General features: G+C 42.1%; 1 protein-coding gene across 1 annotated transcript in view; it reads right to left on the reverse strand.

Annotated features, from left to right (window-relative positions):
• The window catches only part of kcnq1.2 (potassium voltage-gated channel, KQT-like subfamily, member 1.2), a 480,582-nt gene that overhangs the window by 67,138 nt on the left and 394,367 nt on the right, over positions 1-19,077 (reverse strand). The gene's annotated exons all lie outside the window — the stretch shown is intronic.

The following is a 19,077-nucleotide window of genomic DNA, read 5'->3' on the forward strand; positions in this document are numbered from 1 at the left end:
AAGGAAGAGAAGCTGTACAGAAGACTTCTAGAAGCTTCCTCTATGGACACTCGATATGTGCCTGGTCCCTCCTCTTCCTGTCCACTGTGATGCCAAAGCCTGCCAAAGTTCCAGCTGCAGGGAATGAGCCTACATTTGGGCAAGATATATCAATGGCTCTCTAGGTCCAAACACCCCCCAGAGACTAGGTCTTCTAGGCCAATGGGCCACCACACAAAAGGTTGCTCCATCCCAGCTGCAGAAGGCAGGATTGCACATTGATGTAATGTGGGGGAAGGGAAGAAAATAATTTATTGAAAGCATGTGGATGACACAGGTGATACATCATTAATAATTTTGCACTTCTTTAAATATGCATATTTAACTAGCACATTTAAAATGTCTGCTCTACAAATGAAATGCAAACATATGAATTCTGACCAGGGGTAGGTTGTTCAACCCCTCAAGCCTGTTCACCATTCAATATGATGATTGATGATCTGACTGTAACCTCAAGTCTGGATTTCTGTCTACCCCTTTGCTTAACATGAATCTATCTCCTCCTTCCTTTAAAAAAAATTCAAGGACTCTGCTTCCACCGCATTTTCAGGAAGAGAGTGCAAAAGATTCACAACTCTCTGATGAAAAGAAATTGTGCTTCATCTCTGTTTTAAATGGGTGACCCCTGATTTTTAAACAATGACCCCAAGTTCTAGATTCCACCATGAAAGGAAATATCCTTTCAACATCTATCCTGTCAAGACCTTCCAGGATCAATATGTTTCAATTAAACTACATTACACAATCATAAACACCAGCAGATACAAGCCTAACCTGCTCAACTTTTTTCATAAGTCAACCCACTCATTCCAGATATTTGTTGAGTAAGCCTTCTCTGAACTGCCTTCAATGCATTTGTATCCTTCCTTGAATAAAGCAAAGAATACTGTGCACAATAGCCCAGATGTGTCCTCACCATCTCACTGCATTTGTATCCAATTTCCCTTGCAATAAATTATAAGTGCCTCTGTCACTGTCAGACCTTGTGAAGTCACACCCATGTTTGAGATGAGCAGCAACTTAAGAATTCCCCAGGATGAAGGAAACTGAAATGGCCAAGCATTACTCATCTCTCAAAAGCATTCATTGACTCCTTGGCTGCAGTTAGCCTCAGATGCCAGGGATCCTTGAACTGAGATGTTGATTGACTGCATGCAAAGCATCATAGTATAATGCTGATGACACTGGGACCAAAGCTAATGTGCAGAGATTATGATAGGACCTGGTCTGCACACATCTTCCATGCATACTTATCCTGTGAATGTACAGTTCAGAATGAGGAATAGTTTCACACATTTCTGGAAGGAGTACTTAATTCTATTTTTAAGCGTGCACACTGTTATTTAGGGATAGGAGATGTACAATAGACAGTTTACATGTCTACTGTCCCTTCTTTTGCAGGGTTTGCTGAGAAAAGCTGCATAATGTGCTGCTCTGTCATGTTCAACACTGTCCTACTGGTCACTGAGGCATTTCAGGTCAACTTAGCAATCTTTGTGATCTTTGAAATGTTGAAAATTTACTAGCAGTGGATGAAATGAGGTACTTCAGGATTCATCTTGACCTGCTGCCTATCTTAAGACTTCACTATACAACACTCAGACATCCTATGCTGACTGAAGCCTTACCAATTACCTAATCTTGGGGCCAAGTGATGTTTGTGCTCTGTCTCACTGATTGGTGCTTATTTGCAAATAGTCAATGGTGCTTATAATGCAGAGATACTTGAAAATGGGATTATCCTAAGATACGAAGCTGATAATCAGATGGATAACAAAACACTTTTTCAGCAACAGAACAATAAGAAATACAAAAACAATCAGGGCACATGTCCTTTGCACTAAACAGGGGCTTCCTGCTGCACAACCAACAGAAAACACTCAACTAATGGAAATCCAAACCCAGATCATTCATCTTGGAAGGGAGTTTCAATTAGGTTCTGTCTGGTTTCTCAGGCTTGACAATGAATAGCTGTATCATGCTCTCTTGGATGTCCCTGATAGTTAATATCCCGATTGTCATTAATATTTTTCTCCTTAGACAATTGCTGTTGAACTCCAATTTCCTCTGTATTCAGGGAACACTCCTTTGTTGGCTCTAGTTGTGAAGGGGACAGCATGCCATGATGATGCATCACAGCCCTTCTGTGTTGTACTCAAAGATTCACTGGATTAGTCCAGCATCAACACCTCATCTTCAGGGAGACTATGGTCACTTCACTATGACCCTTGTGGACCTGTAGGCAGCATTGTATCATTGTTCTGAAGTCTGACATTTTTGTAAAGGTGTCATCAACCATAGTCGGATGGAATGCCTCTCAGCAGCTAACCCTTTCTGCCCAATGACATGGGACGCAGGCCAGAATCTGTCAGTGCTCTGCTTTATGCAAGTCATATCAGGTCCCAGGATATCCACTGCAGATCTTCAACATATGACACCTATGGTCATGTTTAATTAGAACAGTGATGAAGTGGAAGCTTTTTCTGTTGATGAACTCTGCAGCTTCATAATGGAGCTCTCTATCAAAATAATCTTAGGTGCAGTCTATAGCATACAGAACCTGAGGGAAGTCAGCAATGCTGGACAACAGCAGTGCCCAGGCTGCTTGAAATTTCTCTCCACAGGGAAGAATATGGACAGTTGTGAACTGACAAAAATGGCATTATTTACATCCTGGATATATTAGTGGGGTGAGAATTGGGAGATGCCACACAGGTCCACAGTTCCTCCTTCGAATGAGTGACTGTCAAATGTGTTCTACTTTTTAATTTTGCTATAAGCCTTATAGCAATAAATAGGTCTTTGTGTTGTTTTTCATTCCACTTCATACTTTACAGAAGAACCAAACTGGTGGACATGTTCTGTCTTCAAAAAGCAGGGGCAAATCCAACCCAGCGAACTATCAGTGACAACAAGGTGTACAGCTGGACGAACACAGCAGGCCAAGCAGCATCAGAGGAGCAGGAAGGTTGATGTTTCGGGCCTAGACCCTTCTTCAGAAAAAAATGCTGTCGCATTTTTCCCTCCCCACCCTTATCTGCCTTCCAGAGGGACCGCGCTCTCCGTGACTCCCTTGTCCGCCCCACACTCCCCACTAGCCCCACCACCCCTGGCACTTTTCCCTGCAACTGCAGGAAGTGCTACACCTGCCCTACACATCCCCCCTGTTCCCATGCTGTAATTTTCTTTGTTCTTTATTCTTTGAGTAGGCCATTTGACCCTCCAAGCCTGCTCCACCATTCATTATGGATGTGGCTGATCATCCAATTCAGTAGTCTTTTCCTGCTTCTCCCCCATATCCTTTGACCTGTTTAGTCCTGAGTGCTATATCCAAGTCCTTCTTGAAATCAATAATGTTTTAGCCTTGACTGCTTTCAGTGGTAGCAAATTCTACAGGCTCATCATTCTCTGCGTGAAGAAATTTCTCCTCCCCATCTAAGTTCTAAATATTTACCCTATATCCTTAGACTGTGAACCTTGTGACATCACCCCAATTGTTCCTCCCAGTTCAGATTGAAGCTTTTATTTTAATATTTATCACTCATCACTCAGTGCCAGCTCCTCCCCTACAGGCTCTATTCTGAGATTGCAGCTCATAGTGAGTGTCTCTGTGGTGTGGTTTCCCGTGATGTCAGTCTTTGCTTAGTGCTGGGCCACCAGTCCTGGGCTTCAGTTTATCTCAGACAGTGCCTCACTCCATATGTTATCTCTCGTGTCCGATCACATGAAGCTTCACACTGATGACTACTGTATGATTCTAGGATTCTATGAATTCACCGATTGGAACTAAAGCTTTCAGGCAGTCACTAGAATCAATTGATCAGTTCATCAGCAGGAGCTATGATAATTGCAAGGATTGCATTTTTTTGGAAGCTGAACTGTCTGAATAGAAATTGGAACTAGTTATAGCTTCAATGCCAATCAAAGCTTTCCAAAAAGACCAAAGCTAATTCTTGTTTAATACTGTAAAGTTCTGCCATTATCATATTCAAAGAACGAAACAGTATGAAATTAAAGAATAGAGCACAGAATGAAGTTATAAAATCGATTCATAGAATGGAGCAGTATGAAGTGGTGTATTTTGTTCATAGAATCCCTACATTGTGGAAGCAGACCATTTGGCCCATGGGGTCCACAGCAATCCTCTGAAGAGCATCCCACCCAGAACCAACCCTCTACCCTATCCCTGTAACCCTGCATTTCCCTTGGCTAATCTACTTAGCCTACACATCCCTGGATACTATGGACAATCTAGCATGCCCAATCCACGTTACCTGCACACCTTTGGACTGTGGGAGGAAACCCAAGCACCTGGAGGAAATTCACATAGATATGGGCAGAATGTGCAAACTCCACACAGACTGTCGCCTAAGGGCGAATTGAACCCCGGTCTCTGGTGCTGTGAGGCAGCAGTACTAACCGCCTAGCCACCAAGGCACCCCACGATCTTTTCCTGATCTACTTCAAAAATGTCTTACTTGAATTGAGTGAGTGATAATGGGAACTGCAGATGCTGGAGAATCCAAGATAACAAAGTGTGGAGAGAGATAATGGGAACTGCAGATGCTGGAGAATCCAAGATAATAAAGTGTGAAGCTGGATGAACTCAGCAGGCCCAGCAGCATCTCAGGAGCACAAAAGCTGATGTTTCGGGCCTAGACCCTTCTCAGAGAGGGGGATGGGATGAGGGTTCTGGAATAAATAGAGAGAGAGGGGGAGGTGGACCGAAGATAGAGAGAAAAGAAGATAGGTGGAGAGGAGAGTATAGGTGGGGAGGTGGGGAGGGGATAGGTCAGTCCAGGGAAGACGGACTGGTCAAGGAGGTGGGATGAGGTTAGTAGGTAGGAGATGGAGGTGCAGCTTGGGGTGGGAGGAAGGGATGGGTGAGAGGAAGAACAGGTTAGGGAGGCAGAGACAGGCTGGACTGGTTTTGGGATGAAGTGGGTGGAGGGGAAGAGCTGGGCTGGTTTTGTGGTGCAGTGGGGGGAGGGGGCGAACTGGGCTGGTTTAGGGATGCGGTGGGGGAAGGGGAGATTTTGAAGCTGGTGAAGTCCACATGGATACCATTGGGCTGCAGGGTTCCCAAGCGGAATATGAGTTGCTGTTCCTGCAACCTTCGGGTGGCATCACTGTGGCACTGCAGGAGGCCCATGATGGACATGTCATCTAAAGACTCCCTTGTTAGCTCCACACTGCCCTCCGACCCCACCACACCCGACACCTTCCCCTCCAACCGCAGGAAATGCTAACCTTGCCCTCACACCTCCTCTCTCACCCGTATCCCAGGCCCCAAGATGACTTTCCATATTAAGCAGAGGTTCACCTGCACATCTGCCAATGTGGTATACTGCATCCATTGTACCCCGTGTGGCTTCCTCTACATTGGGGAAACCAAGCGGAGGCTTGGGGACCGCTTTGCAGAACACCTCCGCTCGGTTCGCAACAAACAACTGCACCTCCCAGTCGCAAACCATTTCCACTCCCCCTCCCATTCTTTAGATGACATGTCCATCATGGGCCTCCTGCAGTGCCACAATGATGCCACCCGAAGGTTGCAGGAACAGCAACTCATATTGCGCTTGGGAACCCTGCAGCCCAATGGTATCCATGTGGGCTTCACCAGCTTCAAAATCTCCCCTTCGCCCACCGCATCCCAAAACCAGCCCAGTTCGTCCCCTCCCCCCAATGTACCACACAACCAGCCCAGCTCTTCCCCTCCACCCACTGCATCCCAAAACCAGTCCAGCCTGTCTCTGCCTCCCTAGCCTGTTCTTCCTCTCACCCATCCCTTCCTCCCACCCCAAGCTGCACCTCCATCTCCTACCTACTAGCCTCATCCCACCTCCTTGACCTGTCCATCTTCCCTGGACTGACCTATCCCCTCCCCACCTCCCCACCTATACTCTCCTCTCCACCTATCTTCTTTTCTCTCCATCTTCGGTCCGCCTCTCCTTCTCTCCCTATTTATTCCAGAACCCTCACCCCATCCCCCTCTCTGATGAAGGGTCTAGGCCCGAAACATCAGCTTTTGTGCTCCTGAGATGCTGCTTGGCCTGCTGTGTTCATCCAGCTTCACACTTTATTATCATCTAAAGAATGGGAGGGGGAGTGGAAATGGTTTGCGACTGGGAGGTGCAGTTGTTTATTGCGAACCGAGCGGAGGTGTTCTGCAAAGTGGTCCCCAAGCCTCCGCTTGGTTTCCCCAATGTAGAGGAAGCCACACGGGGTACAATGGATGCAGTATACCACGTTGGCAGATGTGCAGGTGAACCTCTGCTTAATATGCAAAGTCATCTTGGTGCCTGGGATAGGGGTGAGGGAGGAGGTGTGGGGGCAAGTGTAGCATTTCCTGCGGTTGCAGGGGAAGGTGCTGGGTGTGGTGGGGTTGGAGGGCAGTGTGGAGCTAACAAGGGAGTCATGGAGAGAGTGGTCTCTCCGGAAAGCAGACAAGGGTGGGGATGGAAAAATGTCTTGGGTGGTGGGCTTGGCCTGCTGTGTTCATCCAGCTCCACACTTTGTTACTTGAATTGAGCCTCATTTTTGAATCACAATGTTTGCATTTCTAATTTTTAAATCTTTTATTGATTTTTATAATCATTACAGCCTATGATGTTGTAATTATTCCTAGCTCAAACTTTAAGTATCAAAACATAATAATGAAAATTTAATACTAATGTTTATAAATTCATTTTATGCCTTATTCCATTACTTGATGCATCACAAATTAAAAGACACAACAGCAAAAAGACAGTTCAAGAACATGTACAATGCCTCATTGACCAAGGTCTGCCCATCTGACTGCCAATGTAGCAATTTTCTCATCATAATGCTATTCCTCCCTTACGCTGTCACCTTCCATTTCTACCCCTCATTTACTACACCCCATCTCTCACAGCCTCACTTTATTTTCTCGCTCCTGTTTACTCTAAGATTCTGTGGGAAGAATCCTCTCACTGTGAGGAACTACCAATAATATGACCTGACATGAAGGAGAATACAGGAAAGGCCTTGGATCTATAATTGCATCACATCTGATAATTTAGACAGCCATGTAGTGTGTGCTCTCTCATCCACTGGGAACTACATTGCGCAAGACTGCACAGACTAATTCTACCTCCTTCAAACAGGATTAGATTCAACCCTCTTCTTCCTTCAAACTGGATTGGATTCAACTCTGTATTCTGGAAAGGAAGAAGTAATTCCCAATGCATTATCCCATCCAATGTATGCTGCCTCCTTCACAAATCAAGTGCATTCCACAGCTGTCTCTCAGAAAAGTAATGTTGATAACTGGAGTAGTAAGAGGAAATATTGACACTGAAGAGCGGATTAGTGTTCAGGGATGAGGGTTAAGATATGTTGCCAAGGCTGAGTAAAGAGGGCTCTATCATGTATCCAGGCAGAACTATATAAAACCTGGGAGTACTGGCATTGAGTGTCAAAATATTAGAAGAAAAATATTGCATCTCCTAGCATTGCCATCTCCAACTTGATAAGCAACAACGTGTTAAGTATAGAATTTATGTAAGGATAAATTCCAGTAAAAACTATTAGACAACTCAGCTTATGTATTTTATTTTCAATCTAAACATGTATTTCCCAAAGTACAGCTCCCACTGGAAAATTTAACAGAACACTGTTTGCAAAGTTCAGACAGAATATTCACCACAGCATAGCATAGGCCAAGCACAGATGCTAGTATTTCAAATTAGACAACTGTATATAACGAGCAATTCATTTTTCATTGTTAAATGTGTACCTATCATAGTTTAAGCAGTAACCATAACTTATTTTTCTTTACGTTGCAAAGCCCTGAGAGGTCAGCATGTACCACCTTGTTAGAATGTTTAAATATTACATAATAGATAACTCTCCTCTATTTTGCCTGTAAAAAAGCTGATATCATTTTATTAACCTTTTTACAACATTTATCTTCCTCGTATTCGTAAGCAACATTGGATTGCATCATTATTCATTCACAGTGTTATTTTGCATTGACTGTATAATATAAATTCCCACTGGATTTTAAGCAGTTGTACAGATTTTAAAAATACCTTTGAAAATAGTGATCTTAGAGAACCATCATTGTGCCAATCCATTAATTTCTTTTTGATAAGGTATGAAGATTTCTGTGCAAACTGCAATGACCTCTGCTGTCATCTAACAGGTTTGACATTCAGCCTCTTCAGAATTTGTCATTCACAGCTATTGTGGTCTTTCAAATACAAAGTATGGATTTTTGCAGCACATTAACCCTACCTATTGAAGTATTCTGTTAAATTATAGCTTTCAGTGTAATCAGTATTAATCCTTTAAAAGGAACAGGTTGGATGGACAATCTGGTATCAGTGCACACTGCTCAGCCCACTGGTAACTGTTGTGACAGCCAGCAGCAGGGAGCCCACTTGGAACAAAGTTACACTCATTTAAGAGGAGCCAGTATTAAATATGTATGCTGTCTGCTTTAACAGCAGCGAGCACATGTCAGTCAGTCACAAACCACGACTCCTGTGCCTGAAAAGAATTTTCCTAACTTTAACCTTAGTCAGTACTGAAATTTTTTAACACTGTCAGAGTGTCAGATTCAGGAAGGATGCCAATTCTGATTCAACATTAAAAAATCCATCCATGACAATATTGAGTGAGACTATCTTGTCCAGGAGTTCCCACAAGGTGGTTTTATAATGAACTATTTTCAAACATTTGAATCCTTTTGGATAGATGCAATTCTAAACTTATTGTCTCAAAATCCCAAGTCAACAATATTATTTTTTAATAAGTGTTCTTCTTCTTTAGATATTAAAATTTATCAACAGTAATAAAATCCTATCGTCAAATATCGGAATGCAGTTATGCCTTGGCTAACAAATTCTATTATTATAACACAATGAATATAACAAAAGTATTTACTCATGTTCCAGTTAGAACTGCATTATGGCCCTAGGAGCTCAGACAACCTTCCCACCTCATAAAAATAACTATTCTGTCAGTCCTGGGGGTTTATAATAACAAGCTCTGCTGTATTGTGGCTGTCTATAATTACTATTTTGTCATGAGTTTGTTGGGTTATAAACATGTCTCCAAACGACTCTTGGTGAAGACCTGGCTCCACAAATTGGAAGATGCTAATTTATGATGACCGATGTTATATTCACTGTACTGGTACCCTTTCAATCATCATCGGATACAACATGTGGTTTTGGTTTCAATTTATGAAAAGGAGTAGAATTTGTGAACATTATATTTCATCACAGTGACAGGCCAAGTGTTTAATTTCATGTTGTTCAAATTGAGTAAAAGTTGTTGCAGTCAAGAATAGCTTCTATCAGTTTAAGAAATAATTCTCGAAAAATATAACAATCCAGTCAAATAAAAATTTTGATAAAGCTTCTTCGTTATGAGTCCTATTGTCATAAACCTCTACTTGTGAGAAAATCTTTCCTTAGACCAAAACAAATGCAAAAGAATTTAGGCATTGGTCACGCAGTACCTTGTTAATTTATGTGACTTTGCAATGATTAGATTTAACAGTATAAAGAATAACCTGGTTTTAGATTTTATGAAATACGTTCATAAAAATGCTTTCTTTCTGCCTGTGATTCAAATGGAGACCTATGATGGATAAGAGTTTCTTTATTCATTTGGGGGATGAGGGTAACAGTGACTACACCAGCATTTATTGCCCATCCTTAACTGCCCTCTGGGCAAGTAGGAGTCAACCATATTCTGTGGGTCTGGAGTCACATTGTGGGCCAGACATGGTAAGAATGGCAGTTTCCTTCCCTAAAGGACAATAGTGAACCAGATGGGTTTTTCCTGACAATAGGCAATGGATTCATGGTCATGATTAGACTTTTAATTCCAGATATTTACTGAATTCAAATTCTGCCATCTGCCATAGTGGGATTCAAACCCAGGTCCCTAGAACATTATCTAGGAATTTGGATTAACAGTCCATTGGTAATACCACCAGGCCATTGCCTCCCGATGTTCCATGGGTGGGAGGCATTTCTCTGTATCTCAGTCAAGTGACAGACCTTCGTGTGAGTTTAGATGGTGACAGCAGGAAGTTATATACACTTGATTCAAAGGGAACAGGTCACAGGGTCACAGAGCTACACAGGATGAAAACAGATCCTGTCGACCAAGCAGTCCATGCTGACCATGTTCCCAAACTAAATTAGTCCCAACTGCCTGTGTTTGGCCCACATCCTTCCAAACATTTCCTATTCACGAGTTTATTATCCAAACATCTTTTAAACATTGTAACTGTACCCACATCCAACACTTTCTTTGGCAATTCATTCTATACATCAAACACTCTCTGCATAAAAAGGTAGTCGCTCATTTCCTTTTTAAATCTTTCTCCTCTCACTTTAAAAATATACCCCCTGGTTTTGAATTTCCCCACCCTAGGGAAAAGACCCTTGTCACTTACTTATTTATGCCTCTCATGATTTTCTAAACTTCAATAAGGTCACTCCTCAACTCTTACACTCCAGAAAAAGGTCCCAGCCATTCCAGTCTATTTTTATGTCTCAAATCCTTCATTCCTGGAAACACCCTAGTCAATCTTTTCTGAACCCTTTCCAGTTTAATACTACCCTTCCTATAACAGGGTGACCGGAACTACACACAGAACTCCAGAAGAGGCTTCACCAATATCCTGTAAAACCTCAACATGACATCCCAACCCAAATACTCAATGGTCTGATCAATGAATGCAAGCATGCTAAACTCCTTAACCACTCTGGTAATCTGTGATGCACATTTCAAATAATACCTGTACCCCTATGTCTCTCTGTTCTACAACACTATCTGGGGCCCTAGCATTAATTGCATAAATCCTGCCCTTGTTTGCTTTACCAAAATGCAATACCTCACATTTATCCAAATTAAACACCATCCACCTCTCGTTGGCCCACTGACTCAATTGATTAAGAACACTTTGTAATCTTAGGTAACCTCCTTCACTATTCATTATACCATCAATTTTGGTGTCAGCTGCAAACTTACTATTCATGCCTCCCATATTCTCATCCAAATCATTTATATAAATGACAAACAAAAGTGGACCCAGTACCGATCCCTGTGGAACACTGCTGGTCACAGGCTTCCAGTCTGAGAAACAATATTCTACCTTCTGTCTCCTAACGTAAATATAATTTTGTTTTCATGTGGCAAGCTCGCCCTGAATCCCAAGTGATCTAACTTTACTAATAGTCTACCATGTGGAACCTTGTTAAATGCTTTACAAGAGTCCAAGTAAACAACATGTTTGTTTGTCCTCATCAATCTTTTTGGTAACTTCATTAAAAGAAACAATAAAGTTTGTAAGAAACAAACTTCCTCGCACAAAACCATGCTGACTATCCCTAATCCTTCCTTGCCGCTACAAATGCACGTAAAACCTATCCTTCAGAATCATCTCCAACAACTTACCATCACCAATATTAGACTCACAGGTCTATAGTTCCCAAGCGTCTCCTTACAGCCTTTTTTAAACAATGCCACAACATTAGCCACCCTCCAATCCTCTACTACTTCATTCGTGTTAATAGATGATACAAAGATTTTTGCAAGCGAACCCACAATTTCATCCCTAACTTTCCACAATGTCCTGGCATGCGCTTGATTAGGTCCTGGCGATGTATCTACCTTTATGTTTTATTTTTAAACTTGTAGCACTTCCTCTTCTGAAAGGTGACCTGTTTTCAAAACATCAATATTTATTTCCCTGAGTTTTCTAGCCTCTATTTCTTTCTCAATAGTAAAAACTGATGTGAAATATTCTTTTAATATCTCCCAACTCCTGAGTTTCAACACAAAGATGACCTCATTGATCTTTAAGGCGTCCTACTCTCTCTCTTTAGTTGATTTCTTGCTCTTAATATATTTGTAGAATCTTTCTGGATTACCTTTAACCTTATTTGCCAACGCTATCGCATATCCCCTCTTTACCTTCTTGATTTCATCCTTTTGTGGGAAACCGGCAATTTAGGATTCCCCCTCAAGATATGGAGTTTTAACTACAAAGCAGGACCATGACATCACCGTATGGCTCCCTGTTCAAAGGCCAACCTGATTGATAGACTGGCCTCCAGTTTGCCAGTGAACTGGATGGTGAAAGCTACAAGAATGGATCTGTTCTCACTGCTGTGTTAAGAGGGTAGTGGGGACGATGGTGTTGAGACGGCTGTGATTGGATGGCTTAGTGGAGAAGATAAGAGAAAGTAGTGTCGTTTGATTGAATGAAAAGGGGATCCATGGGAGTAAGGAAGATAAATCAAGTTGATGGACAGTTGGTGAGGGTGATTAATTGTTGGTGCTGCCAAACAAACTGGGAAGGTTGGGGTGCCTAGATCAAGAGATTGTGAGCCCAAGGGAGGGAGATCACAAATTCAAAGGGGGAATTGAGAGCTTGGAGCGGATCTGGAAGATCTCAATGCATAGATTTGTGTTTGTTAGCATTTATCTACTGGCTTCTTCCATTGTGAATGTCCAAATACCTGTGTCTGGGAATAGATTTATACTAGAAGAATATTGCCAGTACGATGATGTTTCACACTGCACTAATGCTAATCTTGTAAAGTTATTTATATTGCATCAAGAGCTGGAATGAAATAACTGAAGTGATGCAGCATGAGCTTTTAGCAGTCTCATCCCCACTCAACAGGTGTATCAGGATGGGCTATAATTCTGAGTTAAAGCTGCTTGTACAATGACTAAGACTTTCCCATTTGAAGTTAAAGAGAGTTAGTAAGCAAGTTTCATGGTGTTACTTCTGTCGTGCCTGGCGTGAGTTATCTTCCTCAAGCACATAATTCTCACTTCATTATTTATCCAACCTTTAAGTTGGGTGTGTTACTTGGTGAATCGGGGGTGAATGTGATGGAAGTGCTCACCACTTCTGGGACCTTCTGGCTGCCAAGATTTTGGTGTCATATTTAATGTACCGCTGGAAATCACTTCAGATGCTGTAAGGCAAAAACTACCTCTCACACAGTGGTGTCCACCTTTAAACTCTCACCAGCTGGCAAAGAAGAAAAATAAGATAACCCTTTTCTTTCTTGAGAATGATTTTGAGGCACCGGTGCTTGGGGTGACAGAGACTCTCAAACAGCTTTCAGTCACTGTAGCTCAAACACTGCACATATATCTCGCCAATGGTGATGGACTACAATGCTCAGCATCACATGCATTGTGTCCACTCAAGGAATCATATCCATTTCATCCTCAATAACTACTAATCGCTCTTGCCCTCTGCTCTTCATTTTGACTCACTGAGGACAACCTGACCATTTATCATGCTCCTGCAAGATGACTTACCTCTCTTGCATCCATTTCCATCATACTCAATTCTTCCCTTTGTTTCATTGCAGGAAAAACTGACTTGTGAATGGCTTGAGAGGTCCAGGACAAGCAGGGAGATGGCAGACATCAGGCTACTCATTCCCTATTAGGCAAAGGTGGCGAGGAAAGTCTAAGATGTCTCATTTACTGACAGAAAAACAACAATGGACAAAAACCCAATGAACTGCATTCTACAGCGCTTGCCTTGCTTCCTGCCAGCACTCTTTTTATTCTGAACAAGTTTATCCATCTCTAACTCTTTCCCTCTTTTTGCTTATGCAGACAGTAGCAGCACCCAGGGAATTTTTAAATGGTAGCTATCACAACCTGAATCCCTCAGCAGCAGCTCCACCTCTTGAGGAGGAAGCTAGTGAACACTCAGAGGGTACACCCCACCAACACAGAGGTTTCATCTCAGTGGGTACCTGATCGAGATACAATATGGTCTGCATATCATTGGTACATCTCTGCAGCCAGTGTAGAAAGGAATACCCGAGGTCTCTGACATATAGAGGACTGCAGATGAGCAGGCACCCATTCATCCCCAGGCAGATGTGTTCCTGTTTTTTTTAGAACATTACAGCACAGTACAGGCCCTTCGGCCCTCGATGTTGTGCCGACCTGTCATACCATGTTCTTGGCCAAAGTGTCATGCTCAACCTGCAGAGCTAGGCACAGGAACATCAGGCAAGTATGGTGGGGCTTTTGGTAGGCCCATCAACATTCTTCAATGTTCTCATTACTGTGGTGCTTCTAATACAAAACTGCCTCCATGGAAAGTGTAGTAGTTTCTTGCAGACGCAGGCCCAGCAGAACGCTCAGTGACTGCTTTATTTGCAATTAGGCCTTCACTCCATTGTTCTAGCCATGTGTGCCCAGCATCAATGGCAAGACATGAGGGATAAGGCACCTTGACCTTTTTCCACATGCCCTTTCCTCTAAAGGAAATAAGATGGTAAATGCGGGCACCACTGGAGTGGAAGGGCAATATGCAGCACCACACAAGCTTCTTCTCAGGTTACCTTCCCTCCAACTATCCCCTGTCTGTGATCCCAAAACCTGCAGCAGTATAAATTGAGGAGCATGAGCCTACACCTGAACAGAAGATTGTAGGCTGGAGGATATCGGGGGATGACCTCCAAAGTCTTCCAAGTCAACAAAACTAACCACTGAGCAAGCTGTTTCTACTTCAGCTGCAAACGTTCGGCTTGCACCTAGATGTAGTAGAAGGGAGAGAAAGAAGAAAACATTCTACAGCACATAGATGGAATGGTTGCTACATCAGTTTGCCAATATAAGTTTTGCATGCCCTTTTATAATGGCTGATGTAGAATTATTTTCAGTAGAAGACCTCGTTAAGTCACGTTGATGTGAGGGATGAGGTGCCTCCTCCTAAATCCCAAGGATGCAAGATGTTGCAATCACTAAATATTATTAATTTCTTATAAATAAATGTGTATTTGTCTTTAAATAGCCTTGTATGTCAGGGATCCTTGAAATTTAACTTTGAGAACACAGCCAAGGCATTGCATGTAAATATGGAGGGCATTAGTAATATTCAGGGAATGATCCAAGGCCTGGTCTGCACACACCCTTTGATACTGACATCTACATTATGTGTGACAGTATGAAATGAGTGATCATTCTACAAATCTCAGCACAGAAATGTTGTTTTTATCTATGAGGTTTCCAAGGAGCATGGTGACTTTCAAGGCTGGGAGACATTCAATGGACAGTTCACTTGTACACTGTTTGTCATAGATCAGAGGCTGGCAGAGAAAAGCTGCATAAAGCAGTGTCCTTGCAGGTTAAATGCTGTTGTAGAGACTGTTCAAGCATATCTAGGTAATTCAACAATCTCTGCATATTCTGTAGCATTCAAGAGGCACACATGAATGAAGTGCCTTGTAAAGCAAGTGCCACTATCTTACTGCTGCTTTTTCTTCAACAGTGATGTATAGCAAGTTATGCATTGCTACCTTAACATTGCTTCAACTGAAGATATCATTCACACATGCTCAAACAAAATAGTGATGAATGAAAGTTAAAGGGAAAGAATGTTTTGGAGGGGGGTGGGTGTGAAGGTAGATTTGAGTCCATCAGAGATATCACCACAGTCAGTCAAGGGGTTAGTCCAGTTACAGTCAAGGGAGTTGGCCACAGGCAGTTAGGTGGTTAGTCCTGCACAAGTCCAGTGTTCCATGCCCTTGCAGTCTAGGAATTGGACCATGGTCAGCACTCAAGGTCAAGTGCAAGTAGTCTGAGAATTATATGTAGGTCAGTTGAGGTGTATACACAGATTAGTCCAGGAGGTAGCCATGGTCAAGCAGGCTGTCCTGAAAAGTCCATCTGGGGAGTGCACCACAGTCAGTTGTCGGAACAAAAACAAAGTTGCTGGAAAAGCTCAGCAGGTCAGGCAGCATCTGTGAAGGAGAAAACAGAGTTAACATTTCGGGTCCGATGACCCTTCCTCAGACCTGAGGAACCCTTCCTCTGAGGAAGGGTCACCGGACCCAAAATGTTAACTCTGTTTTCTCCTCCACAGATGCTGCCAGACCTGCTGAGCTTTTCAAGCAACTTTGTTTTTGTTCCTGATTTACAGCATCTGCAGTTCTTTTGGTTTTTATTTGGTCATCGGAAATTGGTCACCAATTGTTAGCCTGCTAATCCGGGGGCAGTTCTTGGATCCTGGGGAAAGCAGGCAGATAAAGTTTGAGGATAGGCTGCACTATACTGGGTCATTGTTGTAATGATGACAGAGATGTGGGACAATTGAAGACAGTATGGGGGCCTTATAGTTAATGGTAGGTCTGGGAGTTCTTGAACAAGTAGGTGTTCAAGCAGATTATGACTACTCTGGCCTCTGTGTAGTGATAGTATGGAGCCAACAAGGACATAGAAACTCCAGAGCATGGGCTCTTTGGGCAAAATGGGGATAGTCATATAAATTGACTCAATCAAGATAGGGGAAGGTGGTAAGGTTGTTAGAGCTTCAACCTAGCACCTTCTGACTCAAGCACAGGAAAATTATCAGCAGACCCCATAATGGTACGTTTTCAGTTATCTTTTGGAATACAACTTTAATTGTAAATGCAGATGACGTCATGGGAAGTGGCAATGTAGAGCTTCTGAATCTCATTATTATCAAGCCTTTTGTACATATGGGTTAACGTTACCTCTCTGGGGTAGCATGAATTGCAGGGAGCAAGGTGGCTTTCTTGGGTGACAGTCCAAAAGCCAGATGCCCAACATCAAGAAAAACTTGGTCAGTTAAGGCCTCATGCCATAGATTGCAAGTTCAAAATCTCACTATTGGCAACAGCTTATTTCCTTACATTTGCATCTCATCATTTACTCAAGTTACTGTACTATCAATGCGCTTCCTATCTGCAATTGAGAAACTGAATGGCACAAAAACATGACAAGCACCATGTATATGGTGACTTGTTCCATCAGCATCCATTGCAGCTCCCAGAATGGTTGGGGGTCCACCATCATCAGCCATTCTCTTTACGTGGAACTATTCCTTCTCAATAAGTTACTTCTATAGTCAATGGTCATGATCTTTCAAGACCTTCCATCTATGAATCTCAGCATCAGCAAAGCACCAGCCTCATAACATATTTCTGCTTGCTTTCAGCCCAACACAGCCACAACTTCAAAATTGTCTGTGTCACAGCCTGCTTTATAGTGCAATTTTTTAACATTTACTTAGAGGCAGGCAAGCCCCGATAGCTTAGTCTGCTTTGTTGTAATGAACCAGAGACAAGCAACTCATGGTGATTGTAATCAATGAAGGAAGTGGACCCCCATATCACTACAGCAATGACAGAACTGCAGTATGTGACATCTGCTTACGAATCTGTGATACTTCCATCTTCAAAAACCAGTAGGAGATATCAGCTTTAGTCTGTTTGGGAGATATGCAAATTAACACGTACTATTTGTTGACAAGAAAGTAAACAAGAACAATGTAGATTTTAGTTCACCAACTATTTTTCAGCACCACAAGAACTCAGCTTATTGACCATGGCGGAAACCCGCATTCCCACCAATCTCCACATGCATGCAGACATATACAATAACTGACAGGTCAATAAAGATTTTACCATAAAAATACTATATACCATGCACTTAAAATCAACAAATCCTTCAAATATTTTCTGACTTTGTGAACCATTTAACAGCAATTATTTGCATTAGTTTGACGGGTATCTTGTAACTTTAGACATACAATAGTCTGAATTTTACCAGACCTTTGGGGATGGCCTGTGAGGCACTGAAATAAGGATATTACTTTTGATGAATGGGGAACACACTTTGTTGACTTCACTGGAAATTTTTAAGAAATCACCCAATTTATTTTGCGATGTTTGGATTCAAGGACATAATGAAGAAAGAAAAATAGATTAGTGTATGACAGAATGTTGTAACACACCTTGTCGATGGACAGATCCCGATAAAAATCGTTATTGGTGTTGAGTTTCATGAGCTCTCGCTAGTTGGTTAAAAGTGAAATTGGAGTATGGCGTGGTTTTATGTGCTCAGTCTGAGCTGACTGAAAACAGATTGGGATCTGGTTGCCGCAGGCAGACAGAAGCAATCTATCAACAGCAAGTTCACTTAGCAATGAGGTTTTGTGTATTTTCCCCTCCCTATTTTGATTTGCCTGACTAATCAGGAATGGCTTTATTAGGATGAACAAGTGTCATGCCTCAACTTTGTATATTGGGTCTATTCAGAATATAATGGAATTTACTGACTGACCTTGATTTTGATATGTGACTTGCTTGATCTGAACCAAGCAAAGCTTCTTTGAAGGGAGAATTCAAAGGAGAATTATAGAGTAGGAGTAAATACAAAGAATTTATTGTTCTCTAAAATATAGTTTTCTAAATTTGATTATTTAATTAGCTTATTCTAATGAAGTATCATCACAGTTAATATTGTTATGACCAGGTGAAGACAGGGTATTAGCCTCCCTCTTTTTAATCTCCTCTTCATTGGCTGCAACAAGTATTTTTATTTGTTCCTTGTCTTTCATTTCAGTTAAAACATAGTTTGCTAGAAAATGGATGATCCAATTATAAGGTTTTCTTGAGTGAAAGGAGAATTCTATTATCTGCTAAAATGAATAATGAATAAAAGTGTGACATCAAACACACGCACATACATTGGTTAAGAGTTTAAAAGGCAAATTGTCAGGTTCAGTCAGGGAAAATAATGATTACACAGTTAAGCATTTGAGAGTCCTTGGGGTGTTAGATTTGTCACACTTCAGTGACGTAGCATGTTAGAATCAAACCTCACTTGTCCCAGAGTCAGCACAAATGTTAAAGGTTTTATCAATGCTTGCAAAATCCCCAATTTATTTGCCTCAGGTTGTGGTATATTGGCAAGACCATACAGACGTTATGGCAACAGATGAATGTACACCATGAAACCACCTGACAGGAATGTTCCCTTCTAGTCAGAGAGCGCTTCAGCTGTCAAGGACATTCAGCCTCTGGTCTTCAGGTAAGTGTCCTCCAAGGCAGCCTTCGAGATACGCAACAATACAGAATTGCCGAATGGAAACTGATAGCCAAGTTCTGCACCCAAGACAGCCTCAACCATGATCTTGTGCTACATGTAACCTGACCATACTGTTCTGTATTTGTAAAATCTTCCTTACTGTCATGTTTT

Source organism: Stegostoma tigrinum, chromosome 18, assembly GCF_030684315.1.
Source record: "Stegostoma tigrinum isolate sSteTig4 chromosome 18, sSteTig4.hap1, whole genome shotgun sequence".
Taxonomy (NCBI): domain Eukaryota; kingdom Metazoa; phylum Chordata; class Chondrichthyes; order Orectolobiformes; family Stegostomatidae; genus Stegostoma; species Stegostoma tigrinum.